Here is a 22119-nt window from a genome sequence, read left to right on the forward strand (position 1 = left end):
ATATTTACAAGAATACAATGCAGCCCTGCGTTTCTCCCTGCATTGATGCTAATTGTGGCTGCCTAGCGCCAACGCAACGCAAACAAATGAAGGATGGAATGCTGAATAAATCATACATTCACCCCCAGTCAATAGATCTGGGTTAAATCCATCATTCTTTTGCTCACCATGCCACCTCAGTTTAGACACAGCCATATGCAAATCGTCTTGACCCTGTACCTCATGGTAACAGCCCTGACCGAAGTACCAAGCCAGGTCCATCCTGAACTGGAAACAAGCATCCTGGGACTGGTTTCTGGGTATATTACCCTTCATCTGCCAGGCTAGCTTGAATCCAGTGATACAGTGAGCAAGGGACCAACGTCTGGGCATACCCATCCCACTTAGGATGAAAAGTGCTACGCAAACAAATGATGGCAAGGTGAGCAAAAAAACGATGGATTTAGGCCCAGACGTCTGTACTGTGATGAATGTATGACATTGTTCTGCATTCTCTCCATCAATTATTCTTTTTGCATTTGTTACCGCGAGTGGGACGGGTATGTCCAGATGTGGGTCCTGTGCTCTCCATAATAATTAGTAATGGGAGAGGCACTCCTAACAGTATAAGCAGTAAACACTTTTTTTCAAATAATAAACATCAATTAATCACGCGTGCTGAGGAGGAAGACACACTGTCCAATATGCGTCGATATATGAACGTGAAAAGTAATCAAGCGAAAACCGCTTGCCCTCTACGCACTGTTGCGATTTCAACCTAAATCGGTTGGCTTGTTTCAACACATTTTTTTCACATGAAAACTCATAAACATTTTTGTTTGCAGATATTAAATTTTTACTAACATTTCAAATTTGAAAAACATGAAATTCACTTGAATATCAGTAAATACCACGAATTCATAAATTTCAGAAAAGGTATATACAAATCAATGTTCTTTTTACATCATGAACAATAAAGTTTCTTGCCCACACTTTTAGCCCTGCCCAATGCATTTCGGGCCTATTTGGCCCTTCCTCAGGGACGATACCTGAAATAAAAAGATACAAAACTGGGTCACATAAATGACATCTGGCTCTCCATGATGTAAATATATAATTTACCGTCTTAATTTCTATGCAGGTAGGTACTTAATCAATAATAACTCAAATCGGAAAGAAAGAAACAGAGTCCGTGGTGTTAGAGTTCTTAGGGGTTTTATTCCTTAAAAGGAATGGTCAAGACCAGGATATCATGTTCTTCCCACCACAGGGGTGGAAGAAGGGATAGAGCGCTACATTTTATTGACAGTACATAGCTTATATACTTAATTTACATCATAGAAAGCAATGCAGTAGGCGTAACAGCTGAGAGAAGACAAGATAACAGTATCCACGTGTTACTAGTACGTAATTAGAAGGCGTGGACTAGGCGTGAACTAGAGGTGTGTGCTAGAAACGTCACAGGTAGGTGTCACAAGGGGGTGGCACTAAACAGAAATGTTGCAATGTCAGCAGAAATCGGAAGCTTGGATGCGCGCGCAGCTGCATGACGTGTGATTGATGTGAAACTGGAGGGTGCAGGGGACTTGACATTTACACTGACGGAAAGAGACAGAAGTCTGGCATGTCAGATCAACTTGTACTTCTATCATATCTGATATCTGATGTTTGGGAACCATATTATCTGGAAGGAAAAGGTCTCTGGGGTAGAAGCTATTCTATACTGACTATGAATGCGTGTATAAGCGCCTAAGTGTCTGCATGAGAAGCGTGGGGGCATGGGCCTTCCAGGGGAGCATGGTAACAGAGGCTATGAATTACTTGCATGGAGACAGGCCGGCCCTTTGGCTCTGCAGCTGGGGAATGTTTACTTGAACTAGTAGGCAGGAATGTATTTTCGAGGAGCGGACAGATAATTCGAAGGTTGTAGTCAGTCTTGGCAGGCAGCAGGCTGAGCTGAGCGCGGTGGGCCGCGATGGGAGTAAGTCAGAGTTCACGGGTACAGAGGCAGCCTGGGCTGAGGACTTCAGAGTCAGAAACCAGAAAAAAGGCTCGATGGCAGAAATTCAGGGCCTACTTTGCCAGAGCTGAAAAACGTGTAACGTACACTACAAAAAGACGTTGGCATAGCATACTTAGGAACGGACTATTTAACCCATTCAGGGTGGATCTGAAAGAGGACATGTTAACGTTGGACGCAAATGTATTTGCGTCTTCATAGCTGGCACAGGAGGGAAGTTACATGCACTTTAAGCTGGTACATGGAGACGGTGGGGTACTCGCTAGGGAACACAACTTGACCAATAATTTATATTTCCTCATTCCCTCCTTGTTCCCTACGGACCCTTCATGATATATCGATCCTCATGAACCGATCAGTTTGTTCTTGTAACATCATTTGCTCTTCTTTCTTTCTTTTACGTTTTGAGAGGAAACTGGAATGTTCAATGCATGACGTGGCACACAGTCCACAAATCGCTGGCCCGCACTGCAAGCACAGGCAGCAACTGAATACTAGGACTAGGCCAATGCCTAGGAAGGATAGGATCTTCCATCCCCAAGCAGTTAACGTTGTCCAGAACCAACCGGACCAAGTCCAGGTGCCTGGATTCTGATGTATCTGATTTGCAATTTTATGGAGACGTGTAATAGCTTGATATACAGATGGTGCGTTTTGTGGAATGAAAACACAGCAACTTGACCCGATGACCTTACAGGCTCCACCTCTATCTGCCAAGATGACGTCAATAACAAGACGATTCTGAAGGACAACAACCCGCATGGCGGACTGCTCTTCGGTTAAGTTACCTAGGGCGGAGGCAGTTTCATTCACTACTGCTTCAAGTGTTCTAGTTAATCTGCGTATTAGTTTACTATTTTGAACAGGGCCTAAAAAGAAAAAGAATCCTTTATTAAAATCGGTGTACTGTTCCCATGCCGTTTCTGTGTAGTCGACAAGTGGGATATCTCTTCTGAGTCTATTCTTTACTAGGTTTGTATTTCTGTGATAATCAGGAGGAGCTAGAAAAACAGGTGGCAGAAGGAATGCAATATAACAGGTACCATCCCAATCTGGAGGTAAGCGTATGTATGCGGTATGACCACAAACAAAATAGGAATGACTGGTAGCTTTAAAGGACGATTTACCCTGATCACTGAATTCGACCACAGTAGTACATTTACTATGACCTAAGTGTACTGAACCTTTCTTACTGACACATAATTCACCAGTGACTGGTAATACTGACATAACGGGCAGAACTGGTGCAGCTTCGGATTCAACAGTAAGAATCATAAGGTTAATTGTGTAATTACCTAATCCATATACTTCATTTTCTAGATCAGTTCCTATTCTAGCGGGGAGTCCCTCCTTATCAGGGGAACAGACGTCGAGCAGGACCAAGTTCAGGTTTCCCCAAACCCAGCCCCCATCGAAAACAGCAATATCAGGATCTAAGGAATTAATTATTTTAAACCATGCACCACAGGAGCCATTGTGAGTGAATGGATACGGAAAGAGGGGCAGAGCTCCCTTGTAATTCTGGTAGGGAGGGAGTCGGCCACATATCCAGCAGTTTGTAGCATTATTAGTCTGATGGGAATGGTGTAGCATACTAATGAATGTGTTGTTGCGCAGCGCAAGTCTGTAAGAAAGTTCATGTGGAGGTAACTCGCTAAAAGAATGTTCAGCAGAGACATTGTAAGCAGATGGTTCACGCTTGAAAATAGGACAATAGATAGGAAGAGTATACTTGCAACGATAATTAGAAGACTTAGAAAAAACATTATTAACAATGTCACTATACAGTGACTACGCAGTGATTTGCAGTAGGTACGTTTCTTGAGTTGTCTCTCTCTCTCTCTATCTCGATCTAGGGGATACATGTCAGAAACTATTTAACCGATTCACCTGTGGGAGGACTTAAACAATTAAACTGTCTGACTTGCTAGATCGAAGCTTGAGTCGATACTCTTCTTGGGGAGTTTTCTCTCGTTCGGAAATTTTAAAGTCACTAGGCTTGATACAGTCTTTGATGGGGGTGGACGAGCCTGGGTCGGATTTCAGTTCATTGCATAGTTTAACATGGCTCATGTGGATCCACCCCTTTCTGCCCTCAACTTTCACCGCTGTCCTCGTAGTAAGTAGAACGGTCTTCGGCTCTTTCCAGCGGGGCTCCAGCGGACTTTTCCTGTCAAAGTTTCTTATGAGAATCAGGTCGCCTGGACGGACATCATGCGGCTTTACATCAGTGTTGTCAGGGAAAGCTGCGGCAACCTGTGAACGACATGATTGGAGTGCAGACATCAAGGAGGCAAGGTAATCTGTCAACATATTGCAATCAACATCAGTAATTTTCTTAGGAATGGGCGTCCCCCACATATTCGGTGGTCTGCCAAAGACCACTTCGTACGGCGATAGTCCTGATCTCGAATGGGCAACCATTCTCATATAGAACAGTGCCACTGGCAGGGCGACTATCCAGTCGACCCCTTTCTCTTGACATATTTTAGCAAGGCGTGTCTTTAGTGTCTGATTATGCCTCTCTACAAGGCCTGCGGCTTCGGGATGTCGGACACAATGGAATTTCCATTGATATCCTAGCAGCAAGGAAACCTGCTTCATTAATTCGGATGAGAATGGCTGACCGTTATCTGAATACACGACACGAGGCATGCCGTACCGTGGGAAAAATTCACGAACCAACTGCCTGGCAGTGGTCGGAGCAGTGTAATCTGGGACTGGATATGCTTCGGTCCAACGGGACAGAGCACAAACAATTACGAGGACATATTTGAATCCTCGACAACGGTCCATCTGGATATAATCCATCTGGAGGACTTCAAAAGGGTGATCGGGAGGATGAAATCCACCTTGCTCTACAGGGACGCTTTTACCTGGATTGAACTGACAACAGATCATGCAAGTACGCACTTTCTGTTTTGCTGCTGCTCGTAAGTGTTTATTGCTCCAAAGATTTTGTAAACTGTCTAACATCGCTTTTTCTCCTAGATGTGCTGGACTATGTGCTGTATTAATCATGACTTGAACCATAGAGTCAGGGAGAAACCATGTAGATTTTCCCTTCGTCATCCAACCTTGATCTGTCTGGATCCCTCCTAGTTCAATCCATTTCTTTATTTCATCTGGGGTAGCATGTGTCTGAATATCGATAACATCTAGTGTGGGATCCCTGACTGTCATACAATTTGTCGGTCCTATTGTCTTTGTCATGTCAGTTGTCTGAGTGTGAGTCAATGCTGTATGTTTTGCTGTCTGGTCTGCCAGGTCGTTACCCTGGGAAACAGAATCTGTAACTTTAGTATGTGCTTTACACTTCATGACGGATATTCCTGAAGGCAGATGTATTGCTTCTAACAGTGCTTGAATGAGGGGACCGTGTTGGATCTTGGCACCATGAGAGGTCAGAAAACCTCGTTCTTGCCATAACATGCCGAAGTCGTGTACAACTCCGAACGCATAACGGGAATCAGTGTATATATTAACATTTCTGTTCTTGGCTAGAATACAGGCTCGGGTCAGAGCAATAAGCTCTGCCGCTTGAGCAGACAGTGTGTCAATACGATGTGTTTCTTTAACTTCGGTTTCAGTGGTCACTGCATATGCGGCCACTAATTCTCCTGTACTTGTTCGCATACATGAACCATCCACATAAAGTGTCAGGTCTGGATTTGTCAGTGGGACATCTGTTAAGTCTCGTCGTGGCTTTGTTACTGCATTAATGATTTCTATACAATCATGCGGGGCTGGATCTGTCATAATTGTAGGTAACAGTGTTGCGGGGTTCAGAATGCTGCAGCGCCTGATTTCTATGTGTGGCTGGAAAAGTGTCAATCCATAACCTGTCAGTCGTGCTATAGTCAAGTGTTGAGTCTGGGTTCTGTTTAACAGAACCTCTACAGAGTGTGGAACTTGTACTGTTAACTGATGTCCTAGAACAATTGAATCGCTCTGTCTGATTGCTAATGCTGTTGCTGCTACTGACTTTAAGCACGCAGGGAGTGCCTGGGCTACTGAATCCAATGTACTGGAAAAATAAGCGCAAGGCTTATGTGAACCTGCTTGATCTTGAGTGAGGACAGACAATGCTGTACCATCACGTTCTGTAACAAAAAGTGTAAACGGTTTGCTGTAACATGGTGTCGCTAAAACTGGTGCTTGACATAATGCTTTCTTTAATTCCTCAAAGGCTTGTGTATGTTCCTGAGTCCAAGGAAGGACAGTCGAAGTCGCTGCCTCCTGCGTCGTTAACTGGATGAGTGGTTTAGCTAGAAATGCATATTGAGGAATCCATTGTCTGCAGTACGAGGTGAGGCCTATAAAGGCCCGCACTTCCTTTTGTGTCTGGGGTCGTGGCATATTTATAATTAACTGAATGCGATCGGGAGTGAGCTGTCTCCCCACTTTGGACAGCAAGTGACCCAAGTACACAACTTGCTGAACACAGAATTGTAGCTTTGAAGGGGACACCTTGTGTCCCTTGTCTGCCAGGAAATGTAAAACTGTCAGTGATGCTTGTTCACATTCGGGCTCACTTCGTGCGGTGATCAGCAGATCATCGACGTATTGCAGTAAAGCGGTGTTAACTGGCATTTGAATACAATCTAGTTGTCTTTTCAGTGCTTGACTATAGATGCTGGGGCTTTCTGTGAATCCTTGAGGTGCGCGGGAAAATTTGAAACTTCGTCCATTTAAACTGAAACCGAAAAGGTATTGGCTCTCTGGGTCAATAGGTACACTAAAGAAGGCGTTCTTGAGATCAATTACAGTAAAGAACGTTGCTTCTGAATCAATAGCAGTCAATAGGGAAGAGATATCGGGGACCACAGGGTACTGTGGTACAATACATTTATTCAGCTCTCGAAGATCAATCACCAACCGATATACTGGCGGTGCATTGGGATCAGTACGTTTAAGAATCGGAATGATGGGTGAATTACAGATATTGAAGTCGGTTTCTACGACCACTCCTTGGGCAATGAGCTCTTCAATGATTTCCAGTAAAGCCACTACAGCATCGGGTGGTAACTTGTATTGTCTGATTCGCGGTAGGACAACTCCTGTCTTGAGTGTAACACGGTATGGTGTGATATGCATACAACCTACATCAGTTGGGCCTGTTGCCCACAAGTGATCTGGTACATTTTTCAATCTGACATCGAATTCTCGTAAGACATAATGACCCTTGAAATCCCGCAGAAAGAGTCTAACCCCCTCCGGGGAACAGCAGATTATGGCTCCTAGAGCCTTCAAGGTTTTAATTCCTAACAGATTTTCTGGGCATGATTTCGTAAGTAACAAGTCTGTAACTCGTGATAATGGACCCACAGCCAGGGGGACTGGTTCAGATACTTCATTTACAATGGGCTGTCCTGAAAAACCAAGGGAAACATTCTGTGAGCCTGAGAGGGGTGCCCCTGGGACTTCATTATGACTGATTGTTGTGCGGCTTGCCCCTGTGTCAATTAAAAACTTTCTGTCTTTTCCCAATACTTGACTGTGTACATAAGGACCTTCTTGATCTACAGGAATTTCAATAAGAGGCAAGCCAAACTCCCTCTCTAGGCTGTTTCATGTGTATCGTTGATACTCAGGGTAAGCAGATTGGGCATACTGGTACATCTGTTGGGAAACTTGTTGAGTCGAGGCAGTGGGCTGTGATACCGCTACTGTTTGTGCTGTGTGAGATGAAGCATGCATAGACTGTGTGTTCTGCATAGGTTGTACATTCTGTGAGGTCTGTTGCAGAACCTGATCTTGTCTTGGTGGATGCGGTCTCTCTTTAGTTTTACCTGTTGCTATGTTATGTTTCAGAACTGGACATTCGTGTACGTAGTGACCTGGCTGCTTGCAATAATTGCATGTCCCTTTAACGGGACCTGCGGCGTGACCTGTCTGGTTCGTACCCTTTCTGTTTCCGTCGGTATGGACCGACTGGGCTACTAACATTTTCATTTTCGTGTCTTTCATACGTTTTTGTTCCTGATCTTGTTCTTCTCTAATTCTATTCTGATGGTATTGTAACATTTGTAACATCTGGGATGGCGTATTTGCTTGCCATGTACTCTCAACCTTGTATACACGATTCTTGACTGCTAACAGGGAGTTCTCAACTAACTTGGATACAAAAAGATGCGGGTACGATTCGCTACTTGGTTTAAGACCACTATTAATAATAAAACATTTCTCGAATCTTGAATAAAAGTCACTAGTATCTTCGTCGGGTTTCTGTTTACATGCTGAGATTGCATCCCAGTCTTCTTTTCTAGTTGTCAATAATCTTGGCAGAACCTGTACTATCAAACCTGGTAATGCTTTAGTTTTCTCCCCAAGGCCTACCCCTGGGACACGTTTGTTCTCTTCATCTTCTATTTCTGCCCATGCAATCTTTTTGTCTCCCACCTCCCATTCTTTTTCCTTTAATTTCTCGTAGATGCCCGTGGGCAGCAGTACCTTTAACATTTTCATGATATCTTCATATGTGTAATCCCCCATCAGTAACATGTCTTTAAGCTCTCTATGAAAACCTGCAGGGTCTTTATCATGGCACGGTACTAGTTTCTTCATCTCTAACAGCTCTAACTTAGTCAGAGGCGTGTGAACATACACGCGTTTCAAGGTATGATCCTCACCCATAACTGGGTGCACTTCTCGTAAGGGGTTCTGACTTTCAATGCCACTCAGGCGTTGCATGTGATACATTTTCCTTTCTGGGGGCGGAGCGGGAACATATTCAGAGCTTATGAAAGCGTTATATCTATGTCGCTGTTCTAGAATTATTTGTATTAACTTGGTACTTAGACCTCTCCATCTATCCATGAGTAGTGCTTCTAATATTTCGGGTAAGGAACCTGGATCAGAATGTTGGTTTCTGTATTTCGTGAGGAGGTGCTGAATCATGTATACACCTGCTAATTTCTGCTCGTCTGGGGAGAGGTTCAGAAATGTCTGTGCTATGGTGTCATCATTATATATATCCGGATTTTCAGCCCATAATATGGCTGACCGGGCTAGTTCTTGTTCATCCATCGAATTGAGTACATGGTACCCCATTCTCTCTCGGAGTCTTTTATCAGTCTCCTGGAACTGATGTTCAGAAGAATTCGGGTTTGTTAAGGCAGAGAGGAAAACTCTCTTGCTTTCCGGACGGATACCTTTCCTAAGGTAAGTTCCCTTACCTACATACGCTATAGTATCTGTAGTCTTTTCTGGTTCTTCAAGTTCCTCTTCCTCCTCGGAGGAAGCCTTTTCTTTTTCTTTTTGGTGTATTTCTATCACTGCCTTTCTAATTTTCTTGTACATACTGGCTATGCAAGTCCCCTTGTCGTGTTTTCCTTCAGATATATTTTGACCCCACTTGTTTAGTGCATCTAATTCACTCTGATCTGTCCCAGGCCTGTCTCGTTCTCTTATTAGGCAATTTATGAAAAAACGTAGTATCTGTGCTTGAACGTCAACTTTCTGACGCTCCATGGCATCCTGAATACTGTCAGGGTCTTTCCCAGTCTGAACAAACTCATATATTCTATCTAGGCGCTCCTTCATTCCTGCATAGCACAGCAGGAAATCAGTAGCAGATCTTAACCGTAGTGATGCCATCATCATTATATCGTCTTTGCCGGGTACTGGATCATATCTGCAAACTGAAAGGTTTTCTTTGAATATGTCAAGGCGGGGTGACTTGAACGTAAAAGGATTCCGCAAATCCCCGAGCTGTAACCTGCGTGTTAATGGCGGAGTGTGAAGGCCCCCGGTCGCACCCCCTGAGGCGGAAGCTTGGGCATTATCTCTCTGTGGAGTCTGTACCTGTACTTGAATTTGTCTTTTAGTAGGATCAGGTAGAAGTGGTTTCGGTAGATCAACTTTAGGTACGGGAAGTGGTGGGGGTGGTGGAACAGGAGAAGTCTGTTGTGATACTGGCGGAATATGATCTTGGGGCGGGTTACCACCCCCGTCCCTGTTGTTAGGCAGGGCGCGGACAGGCAGGTTGGTGTAAGCGGGTGCTACATCCTCTAGATAGGAATTCAGGAATATGTCTTTAGTGGTCCTATGAGTTACTTTAGTTGGAACCAATGGTGGCAGCAGATTTTTCGGTATTTCTGAAATGGCCTCAGGCGAACCCTCGGCCGCGAGGTACATACCGTTTACGAGGTTATTTCGTGCGCGGTCTACTTGCTCTGATTTTACTCGGATCCCCTCGGTAACTAACTCGTTTTCTTGGGCCTTGTCTGATTCTTTAAGTCTGTCTTCTCTACGTAGTGCTTTTTCAGCACGCTTATGTGATTCCTTACGCCAAAACTCTATGGCGTCTTTCTGAGATTGTCTGGCTTTCTTTTTCCATAGTGCTTCCTCTACCTTCATGATGCACTCGGCATCCCATGTTCCGGTAACAGGCCATCTGTGTCTTTCGTCTAGGTGCTTAGTATAGTCGGCCCATAAATCTAGATATAATATGGCATCTATGCCATGCTTGTGGTACATAAAGTTTCCTGGAGTGTCCCTAGGGGGGATAGGAATTGCTTCCTCTAGTATCCCTTTCCTAGTTCCTATCTGCTTTAATTTGTCGAAAAACGGCATCTTGTTTACTTAATACTGAGTGCTCAACCCTAACTACTTAATACTGAATACAGCTAGTTATACAAGAACACAATAATGCACATTTAAAAACGGTCACATTCATACCACGACATTAATCACATGAAAAGACATTTTGAAACATATATGACTACCCCCTATACTGGATGTACTGCTAAACAGTACAGATACACTGGTAAACAGTGCAGAACTTCAGAATACTAGATATACTGCTAAACAGTACAGATACACTGTCTAAAAACAGTGCAGACCGCGTTTGTGTACCCAAACCCGTCTTGATACGTCCCAGCAATGGTACTCACCGGGAAGCACGGAAAACAGAAGGCCTCGGAAAACTCGACTGGACTGGACTCGACTCGGCTCGACTTCGGAAAACTTCGGAAAACTTCGGAAAACTGGTGGGCCTCTTGACACCTCGGACCTTGCTTCTTTCGGCTAGGCTCTGGTCGGGATCCTCCGCACTCCTCACCGCCTCCTCTGGGTACTGATCGCAGTCTTCGTCACCTCTGTGGGCCAGAGGGAGATGCAGGAAATCCTGCTGGTACGCGTAGTTTTCCTTCTAACTGATGGCAGGGGACAGAGCTTGCAACGCACCAACCGGCGCGTGAGGTGGGGGAGGGGTCCCTGTTCGGGCGCCAAAATGATGTAAATATATAATTTACCGTCTTAATTTCTATGCAGGTAGGTACTTAATCAATAATAACTCAAATCGGAAAGAAAGAAACAGAGTCCGTGGTGTTAGAGTTCTTAGGGGTTTTATTCCTTAAAAGGAATGGTCAAGACCAGGATATCATGTTCTTCCCACCACAGGGGTGGAAGAAGGGATAGAGCGCTACATTTTATTGACAGTACATAGCTTATATACTTAATTTACATCATAGAAAGCAATGCAGTAGGCGTAACAGCTGAGAGAAGACAAGATAACAGTATCCACATGTTACTAGTACGTAATTAGAAGGCGTGGACTAGGCGTGAACTAGAGGTGTGTGCTAGAAACGTCACAGGTAGGTGTCACAAGGGGGTGGCACTAAACAGAAATGTTGCAATGTCAGCAGAAATCGGAAGCTTGGATGCGCGCGCAGCTGCATGACGTGTGATTGACGTGAAACTGGAGGGTGCAGGGGACTTGACATTTACACTGACGGAAAGAGACAGAAGTCTGGCATGTCAGATCAACTTGTACTTCTATCATATCTGATATCTGATGTTTGGGAACCATATTATCTGGAAGGAAAAGCTCTCTGGGGTAGAAGCTATTCTATACTGACTATGAATGCGTGTATAAGCGCCTAAGTGTCTGCATGAGAAGCGTGGGGGCATGGGCCTTCCAGGGGAGCATGGTAACAGAGGCTATGAATTACTTGCATGGAGACAGGCCGGCCCTTTGGCTCTGCAGCTGGGGAATGTTTACTTGAACTAGTAGGCAGGAATGTATTTTCGAGGAGCGGAACAGATAATTCGAAGGTTGTAGTCAGTCTTGGCAGGCAGCAGGCTGAGCTGAGCGCGGTGGGCCGCGCTGGGAGTAAGTCAGAGTTCACGGGTACAGAGGCAGCCTGGGCTGAGGACTTCAGAGTCAGAAACCAGAAAAAAGGCTCGATGGCAGAAATTCAGGGCCTACTTTGCCAGAGCTGAAAAACGTGTAACGTACACTACAAAAAGACGTTGGCATAGCATACTTAGGAACGGACTATTTAACCCATTCAGGGTGGATCTGAAAGAGGACATGTTAACGTTGGACGCAAATGTATTTGCGTCTTCATAGCTGGCACAGGAGGGAAGTTACATACACTTTAAGCTGGTACATGGAGACGGTGGGGTACTCGCTAGGGAACACAACTTGACCAATAATTTATATTTCCTCATCCAGATACAAAGTTCATAGAATGTCACTATATTGATTATAATACATGAATTATCCAATGTCTGTTTATCCTAAAAAATCATAGTATAATCACAAACGGAGTAAACAGAACAATGCGTTGTTGCACACTCACTTGTGTTCGAGAAAGGCGTGTGTGAGAAAAAATGAGACCTCGTGGAACGGGAAAAAGATAAACTTTTGTTCGGACGTGCCTGAAAAAAACAAGCACTCTCTTTACAGAGTTGTGGAGGCAAAGATATGGAAGTGGCAAACAAACACTAGCCAGAAGTAACACTTACTGCTAGGAGCCACGGCGTGATACGGCTATGAGAGCTGGCGAAATCGGCAGAGTCCAAACGTACCCATGTGTCTGTCCGCGTCTTTAGAAATGCCTGAGTGGAACCTGAAAAAGCGTAACAATCTGGCCTCAGTACAAGATGATATGTTGGTCTAGTAAGGCTTAAACTAACTCGCTCCTATACTTCACTATTTGACTTACGTAAATGCGTAGTATCCCTGCTAAATGGCTTGCGCCTCCTTAATATGGCAGAAAGCGGAAATGGTCACAACTCCCTCTAGCTATCCGTGCATACCGCTAAAACAAAACGCAAACAGCGACAATCAGTTCCACTGTGTTCTATTCTACAAATAAGCAGTACTTCACCACGTACGACGCTAATTCCTGACGTGATTCTGAATAAGGGCTTCAGTCCGCGAAAAAACCTCTCTTCCTCTCAACCGGTCACTGAGTCCGGTGTTTGTCCGGTAACGAGCACCAAGCTAACAGCGACGGCCTGTGTTTATGACGCGTCGGGATGTAATCATAGAAAACGGACTTTGGAACTGAAGTGAATCTAAAAAACGACTTGAGGGCGCCATGTTGCTATGTTGTGATGACATGAAGTTCTACACGAGTAAAGTGCAACATTGAAAATACAAAATGTAATGAAAAAACAAAATGTAATGAAAAAACTTACTTAATGTAATATTCAAAACAGCCATGGCTGTTTTGATGTTTACATTAAGTAAGTTTTTTCATTACATTTTGTTTTTTCATTACATTTTGTATTTTCAATGTTGCACTTTACTCGTGTAGAACTTCATGTCATCACAACATAGCAACATGGCGCCCTCGAGTCGTTTTTTAGATTCACTTCAGTTCCAAAGTCCGTTTTCTATGATTACATCCCGACGCGTCATAAACACAGGCCGTCGCTGTTAGCTTGGTGCTCGTTTCCGGACAAACACCGGACTCAGTGACCGGTTGAGAGGAAGAGAGGTTTTTTCGCGGACTGAAGCCCTTATTCACAATCACGTCAGGTATTAGCGTCGTACGTGGTGAAGTACTGCTTATTTGTAGAATAGAACACAGTGGAACTGATTGTCGCTGTTTGCGTTTTGTTTTAGCGGTATGCACGGATAGCTAGAGGGAGTTGTGACCATTTCCGCATTCTGCCATATTAAGGAGGCGCAAGCCATTTAGCAGGGATACTACGCATTTAAGTAAGTCAAATAGTGAAGTATAGGAGCGAGTTAGTTTAAGCCTTACTAGACCAACATATCATCTTGTACTGAGGCCAGATTGTTACGCTTTTTCAGGTTCCACTCAGGCATTTCTAAAGACGCGGACAGACACATGGGTACGTTTGGACTCTGCCGATTTCGCCAGCTCTCATAGCCGTATCACGCCGTGGCTCCTAGCAGTAAGTGTTACTTCTGGCTAGTGTTTGTTTGCCACTTCCATATCTTTGCCTCCACAACTCTGTAAAGAGAGTGCTTGTTTTTTTCAGGCACGTCCGAACAAAAGTTCATCTTTTTCCCGTTCCACGAGGTCTCATTTTTTCTCACACACGCCTTTCTCGAACACAAGTGAGTGTGCAACAACGCATTGTTCTGTTTACTCCGTTTGTGATTATACTATGATTTTTTAGGATAAACAGACATTGGATAATTCATGTATTATAATCAATATAGTGACATTCTATGAACTTTGTATCTGGAGAGCCAGATGTCATTTATGTGACCCAGTTTTGTATCTTTTTATTTCAGGTATCGCCCCTGAGGAAGGGCCAAATAGGCCCGAAATGCATTGGGCAGGGCTAAAAGTGTGGGCAAGAAACTTTATTGTTCATGATGTAAAAAGAACATTGATTTGTATATACCTTTTCTGAAATTTATGAATTTGTGGTATTTACTGATATTCAAGTGAATTTCATGTTTTTCAAATTTGAAATGTTAGTAAAAATTTAATATCTGCAAACAAAAATGTTTATGAGTTTTCATGTGAAAAAAATGTGTTGAAACAAGCCAACCGATTTAGGTTGAAATCGCAACAGTGCGTAGAGGGCAAGCGGTTTTCGCTTGATTACTTTTCCTGTGCTCTCCATGCCACTGGATTCAAGCTATCCTGGCTGATGAGGTCGGAAAGCCCTAAACCGGCCCTACGATGCTTGTTTCCAGTCCAGGGAGGACCTGGCCTGGCAGTTCGGGCTGGACTGTTCCCATTGGGTGCAGGGTCAAGACTGATTTGCATATGGCTGGGTCCAAACTGGAATGGCATGGTGAGCAAAAAAACTGTGGATTTAGGCCCAGATCTCTGTTAGGGGTGAATGTATGTATGGCATTGTTCTGCATTCTGTCCATCAATTGTTCTTTTTGCATTTGTCACCCCGAGTGGGACAGGTATGCCCAGACGTGGGTCCCATGCTCTCCATGCCACTGGAGTCAATCTATCCTGGCTGATGAGGGCTGAAAGCCGGAAACCGTTCCTAGGATGCTTGTTTTAAGTCCAGGGAGAGCCTGGCAGTTCGGGCTGGACTGTTCCCATTGGGTGCAGGGTCAAGACTGATTTGGATATGGCTGGGTCAAAACTGGAATGGCATGGTTGTGGAAAATTAACACAAACTTGGTGAACATTATCGGCGCCATCTTGCCCCTTTTCAAGCCCATTCATGCGCGTAAGCGGCAGCCATTTTGAACACCATGGCCTCCCTGCCCCTCGCTGATAGCCAGCGCGTCTCTCTCTCCCTTAACCTCGCAAGCATCCCCCCGCACACTGACAACCCCCGCTCTCTCATGCCTTGGGTCATAAACCCCTCTTCAGCGCAGCTTCAACACGGAATCCCATCCTGTTCCCAGCGCGACACCTCCCCTCATTCCTTTCATGGCCTCAGATCCTTTTGATGCAAACCCCCTTTTCCTGTGTCCCCGTTTGTCTTCCTTGTTCCCAGGCCGCCACCTGGCCCTGCGGATACTGTTTATTACCCCGTACAGTAGGAAGCTTCCCCTCCCCATCAAAAGACCCTCGAGCCGATCAAAGCCCCCACCCTATGAGATCCGATCAACCCCATGCATTCCGTGAATCGGCGGAATGCCCTGCTGTGCGACAACCATCACCTGTTGTGACCGGGGTGGGGAATCCAACTGTAAATGTATGTGGGAACGGGCCTGAAGGGGAGATTCCGAGGATGTTCTTTCAAATACCAAAGTGTTGCGAGAATGTGTTATGTGCAATAAAGGTCATAAACCCTAGTATAAGAGGCCAGGCCTCAGAGATGTGGTTAGAGCACCTCGTGACGATACTTGCTGTCTGAATTGATGTGTTCTCCTCCGGAGAGAATAAAATCCTCGTTTCCTGCCTTTCAGTCTCCAGCGCCTGCTTCTTCATTGATTAACATTGGTGGGTCATAGAGGCGATACCGCCGGGCAACATAAAAAGGGTCTTTGGTTACTGGTTGTCTTTGGAACCCCTTTTTTACAATTGGCGTCCCAAACGTGGGGCCCATCAGCGACTCGTGGATCCAGTGGGAGAGGTCCTGACGACAGAGTGAACGACTGCAACGATCGGAAGGTACCCTGTCCGATAGACCCTCGTCTGACAGCCGATCATCCGAACTTCACTGGTTCCGAACAGACCTCTCTCGAGTGATCTGCGGTCCTGACTGGGAACCATCAGGAGTGCCACGAGAAGTACGAAGAGAAGAGGACGATCGGGCGCTGGATTCGGAAGACAAGAAACTGTCCATGCGGTCCGGGTAAGGTCGTGTAAACACGACAAATTGCGAAAGTGATTGATAATTGAAAGTGATTGATAATTGATGAGAAAATACTAGTATTACTTTTTGTTAATTTATTGGAGATTCACTGTCTACGAACGGAGAAACAACAGGCTCTCCCTTTATAAACAGCGAAGGATAGGTACGCACCCGTCGGACCTATCTTTCTCCCCCACTGAACAATTGCCCCTTCCCCCCATTGATTAACTGTTATAGATTGTTTTCTGGAGATTCTCTGTCTGCAAACAGGGAAAAATAGGTCCCCTCTTTACAGATAGTGAAAGGGTAGGTGACGCGAACCTTTGCGAGCTTACTTATTCTCCCCATTGACCATATTGATTTTTTATTTTTGACCTAACATTGATTGCTCAAGATTGGTTCATGAGGTATTCACTACGTGCAAACAACGTAGAATAGAAATATTCTGTCTAGTCTTTGCACGCAGTGATAAGATAGGTAGTGCTGACTATTATCCCATTGTGATCCGTCATGCCTGTCTTCTCCCCACTGGTTAGTAGCCTGTTTAGCCCGGACCGCTTATTAGAGATGAACCATCCGGCTCCGCTGGAAGGCACCCCTAATAAGGACATGTTCATGAAGCATGGATTGATCGCTATAGCCTATAGTGAGCTGTGGCATAAATATACGAAAAGGGATCGAGAAAGTCAGTGGCCACTGAGAGGATCCTTTGATCTTGACAAAATAGAAACGGTAGAAATAGCCCTTCGTAGGAATGAAACAACACCTATTATGCTCGATAGTCTCGGTATGTGGCGCAAAGAAGCCACACGACGAAGGGAAGGCGACGAATTTAGAAAGGGTGAAGGGACACGACGGACAACCCTCCAAACGTCTAGTAGGCAAAGGGAAGGGCCAGCGATGGCACAGTCCCGAGGAGTAGATATGAAAAGAGAACGGTGTAAAGGGGTGTGCCGACAAGTCAACCCCGGAACACAACGACCCGAAGGTAATCCCCCGACACTGCGCACAGGACGAATAGATTTAAAACAGAACCAATGTGCTTTCTGTAAATGCCTCGGGCACTGGAAAGCCCAATGCCCGACTTTGCAGAGCATAGGTAAGAACGGAGGGTCGACAGAAAGGACAGGCCGACAGAAAGGGAAAAGGCGCGAAATAAAAACCAATCAGACTAGTGCGGACAGGACAGATAGAACCACCCCGTTTGACTATGCTCGATGGCACAGATTTCGTCAGACCAATTTTAACGACATGTTAGAGTTTTGGGACTGATTGCTCTCTGTTGCTCCCCCACTCTGAAAACCAAACACAATTACAGATCAGTGTAAACAACCCCCGTTAGAGAAAGGACTCAAGGAAGCCAAGCGTCTATTATATAACTTAGGATTTAATTACGGTAAAGAGAACACACAACCAACAGTAAATAGAATAACTAGTAGAACTCTCTAAAAAAACAAACTTGACTAATAGGAAAAATACAAAACATATTATGCTCACTCCGGAAGTCCTCGAGATGTAACAGTTCGATGGTCCCGCCCATCCGAAACACATAGCACGTGTGGGGCGGGGCCTGCCAGCAGCCATGAGCCAAAAGAGATCGCCGGCGAGAAGGTCCTGGAGGCTCCACCAAGCAGGCAATGAAATGGTCTTCCCATACTACCCTTCCAGGGATGGCGCCCCCCGGGCCGCGAGTAGGGAGGGGGCGGCTGCAAATGACCCCCTCCCTCGTATCTCCTGGTCCGGCCATCACGAATCTCTCCATCGAACGGATGCAGGGTGGGCAGGGAGGAAGAGGCGACGCGGACGAACCTCTTCCACCTCCACAGGTAGGAGGCTTCCCTGCCCTGGTCCGGCGCCGACGTCCTCCAGCCGGGCGACGGCTATATACCTACGCTGCACAGGACACATAATGCCCGACTGGTATATTTCCTTAGCACGGGACATACAAGACCCGACTGGTATACTTGCATAGTACAGGACACACAATGTCCGACGGACATATTACGGAGCACCGGATGTACAGTGGTCCCCCAAGAGTCGGAATCAGGGGTGTAGGGTGGTCATCATGTGCGCCCCTGATTCAAAGGGGCGGCGTAGGATGCGCCGGGAGAGGAAGGCGGCACGGACGAGCCTCTCTCACCTCCCCAGACGAAGGCTCCACTGCTGCACCCTGGCGCCCCGAACCAAAATGTCCTGCTCCAGCAGCATGATGCTCTGTCTTTCGCCATCACAAGAAGTTTCTTCCACTCCTGATGGATACGGCAAAGGTGGCTGCCGCAGGGTCTCAAAATGGCGTCTGGGCCCTCGAAAGGCGGGTCTAGGCCGCTGGAGTAACTTTGTCCGAAATTGCAACTCGGGCACTTGCCCACCTGGGCGCAAACCCCCACCATCGACAAACATCCCCTCGACTTTGAAGATTCTACCAAAGTCCCAAGAGCCCTCAGCCCCTTCAGGCTTCCGGTGAGGAACAGCTGCATTGATCTCAAATGAAATAACCTCGGCACAGCAACAAGATGGCGGTGCTCTCGTGTCTGCATCAGCTTCCGTCTGAACCACCCAGGAACATTATGGGCTAACGAACTCGAGTAAGTTCCGGCTGAGCATCAACATGACCCGGTAAGAAAGACTCTACCCCCTCCCTCTCTTGATTGACGGTCCACACCACCAGCCCCTCTGTTAGCACAGTTTTCTTTTGAACTGCCGAAAGGGACCCTGGTCCAACCGCCAATCGTCGGGGATATTTTTTTTTTTTTTCCTCTGGTGCTACTTCCGGACTAAACCGGCCTCGCCCAAAATGGCGCCGGTATCAATGGAAACTAACGGACGCCTCGTGGTGTTCCTTAACTAATGAAACTTGATGTACTAAGATATATATACGAACCATTGTGCACTCGAGGGGAAAGGGAGGAGGGTTCACTTGGCGAACGTTTGAGAGGGGTTCCATGAAAATGTTGATTTCAATGAACGATTTATTTTTTTGATATTTATTGTAACTGGTACATAACGTCGCTTATGATGCACACCCACGGTTTACATCTAGGAAATGCGATTCCGATGAGCTTGACTGTGTTTCCATTTATGAACTAAAATGCCCCTGATTCCCTCGTCACGCAATGAAATGTTTTTAGTTACTTGCAAACAATAAAGTAGGCCTTTTTACATGTTCTTGTGCTATAAAATAACCCCCTACTGTATGTGCTTCCATCGACGACATGTCAGGCCAAATTATGATTGTGCTCTCACATTTTACGTACTGAATGATTATACAAATAAAGGTCTTAACAACTATGAATAAGCATCGCATACTTTTGTAAATGCGGGTATCGGTGGGAGGGTTTTTCTGTGCGCAACCGTTCTGCTCTTTTTTTAAGGTTATCCGAGAAAAGGTTGTCCGGCCCCGGATTGATGATCGGATCCCAGGTATGATACGTTGCCTCCAAAATATGCGACTAAGCTCAGGGACTAACATATGAAGAAGGACCTCGACTTCTGAGAATGGGTAAAGTAAAGCGGGGTGATTGATAAAATGTTATTAAGATATGGTGGTCGAAGGTACTAAGGTACCGGGCTAAACGAAGAACTGATATGCCTTAGAACCTCACAGCTTTGGGAATGATTTAAGGATCCCGAAGGCCGGATACATCTACAAAACCGGGTACCTCACGCTAGGCACCTCTGATTCCTTTTTAAGCGTTTCTCTACACACGATCCTTAAATGCCATCCTCGAACCTCCCCATGAACCACCTATCACATTGCCCGCCCCCTTGACTTTCGGAAACCAAAACCCTAAGGGATTATATCCCGAAGAGATAAGTACGAGTATGCGGTAAGTAAAGGACTTTCGCGCCCGTACATTTGATGTGTTCGAATGTTGTCCCCCCACCTCCCCCTTTCCCTCCTTTTTTCCCTCTGCAGGTTACATTAGAATCCCGATTAGAGTATCGTAAGGGATCTGGAACCACGTCACGCCCGATGCATGAAAACAGACTACCGCTGCAAGACGACACAAAAAGGACGCCCTACCCAATGCACGACCTTTTTGTACCAGATCTAATGCTCTTCTGTCCCAAAACTGCATGCTTTCTACATCCTAACACAGACCCGAAACGTCTAACGTTGGGTAACGCACTGAATAGCCCAAACAATACACGGTCATTCTCCATGTCCCACGTGTACTGTTTGGCCTATTGTCTCTCTCTCTCTCTCTCTCTCTCTCTCTCTCTCTCTCTCTCTCTCTCTCTCTCTCTCTCTCTCTCTCTCTCTCACTCTTTCACCCCTCCACACTTTCCCTCTTCCTAGCGACTGGCACCTAATTGACGAACCTGGTGCACCTCCTGATTGGCCCCAAATACCACAAGTATTTGCACAAATTTGTCCTAAATAAAATTGTATCGGTACCACGTTACTACCTCTCCTTTTCTGCTAAATATGGATGAAATTTAAATTGGCCAATAGGAAAGGGACAGGTAAGACGACTGAGGTTCCCTAAATTTGACCCACAGCCAGGGAACTATTTGTCAGTGGCTTCTATGATAAAATACGTCTGTGGTAATGCGACCATCCCCATTCCAAATTGTCTCTACACCCCAAACAGTAAGAAATGATCGAGACACCCCCGTCTTCCCAAAATGCCCCCAGTTTTGGGTCAGCTGCCCTGAACGAGAGCCTGAAAAACGCCCCCTGCTCTAATTCACTGTGTTCCCAATTGTTTCCCATAAGATCCCTCCTTCCCCGAGGATAAGTTTAATAATTACCGCAAACCACCCCCCGAGTTTTTGTAGTAACCAGGTTGCGAGGATTTATATAGAAAGTTAGAAAGATGTGTGCAAAGTTGAAAATTAGATCGAAAATCGAAAGAACTTGTTGCAGTAAGCCTTGTTGAAAATAAGATGTTTTTATGTAATGCAGACTTGTTTAGCCTATGTTCACCCCTCAGAAGGATGCCTATCAGACTATGGTGAATAGCACGTTGCACTTTTTTGTAAAATACAAGGCCCTGAAGACCGGCCTAGCCTTGCAAGACTCGTACTAGGGAAATGGGTCTCTACCAGAAGAACTGACATCTACTATAATAGACATATGCAATAAATGAGTACCAGACCTCGTACCTATTACAAATGAACGTAATAACCATCAAAGCGCCAAAGAATTAGCCAACAAAAGGAAGTTGTAAGGAATCCAGCAAACCCATCATCAATTGTTTATACGTTAGCCGCAAGAATCTCCAATGTAGCGAGTGCTTACCCCAGTTGCTTGGTGTTGGGAGAGAAATAGATTTATGTAATTACCTTCTTCTGCAATATCTCTAAAGACTGTCTTTTCAAAACTCATTTAAGAGTATCACTGTCGGAGGAGAAAGAGACCGGATGTGGGAGCACGCGGCCTGACTGCGGATTGTGGAACATCAGCGACGGAGGCCGAGGCGAGACCACAGCAGTAAGGAGACGCAGGACAGGGCACTGTTTCAGACAAAGCTAAGGAAAGGGCTGACCTGAAGCCCCTGCTCTATGATCAACGTGTGCCAAAAAGTCCCCGCTCTCTGAACATGGTTACGGACTCGCCTGTCGCAAACTCTCCGCCCCCCTGATCTGTTCCCGACTTGGCCTTGCTCCATCCCCTCCTCCTCCGA

The sequence above is a fragment of the Lissotriton vulgaris genome, chromosome 5, assembly GCF_964263255.1.
Source record: "Lissotriton vulgaris chromosome 5, aLisVul1.2, whole genome shotgun sequence".
Lineage (NCBI taxonomy): Eukaryota > Metazoa > Chordata > Amphibia > Caudata > Salamandridae > Lissotriton > Lissotriton vulgaris.